Raw genomic sequence first — 540 nt, 5'->3', positions numbered from 1 at the left:
ATTGCTTTGTTTGCTATTATTTTCTCCCATTCTGAAGGCTGTCTTTTCACATTGCTTATAGTTTCCTTTGTTGTGCAGAAGCTTTTAATTTTAATTAGGTCCCATTTGTTTATTTTTGCTTTTATTTCCAGTATTCTGGGGGGTAGGTCATAGAGGACCCTGCTGTGATTTATGTCAGAGAGTGTTTTGCCTATGTTCTCCTCTAGGAGTTTTATAGTTTCTGGTCTTACGTTTAGATCTTTAATCCATTTTGAGTTTATTTTTGTATATGGTGTTAGAAAGTGTTCTAGTTTCATTCTTTTACAACTGGTTGACCAATTTTTCCCAGCACCACTTGCTAAAGAGATTGTCTTTTCTCCATTGTATATTCTTTCCTCCTTTGTCTAAGATAAATGTCCATAAGTGTGTGGATTTATCTCTTTCTGTTTTGTTCCATTGATCTATAGTTCTGTCTTTGTGCCAGTACCATACCGTCTTGATGACTGTGGCTTTGTAGTAGAGCCTGAAGTCAGGTAGGTTGATTCCTCCAGTTCCATTCTT

This window comes from Bison bison, unplaced genomic scaffold (assembly GCF_000754665.1).
Source record: "Bison bison bison isolate TAMUID 2011002044 unplaced genomic scaffold, Bison_UMD1.0 scf7180017864389, whole genome shotgun sequence".
NCBI lineage: Eukaryota > Metazoa > Chordata > Mammalia > Artiodactyla > Bovidae > Bison > Bison bison.
The sequence above is the reverse complement of the archived record's forward strand: the minus strand, read 5'-3'. Positions refer to the sequence as shown.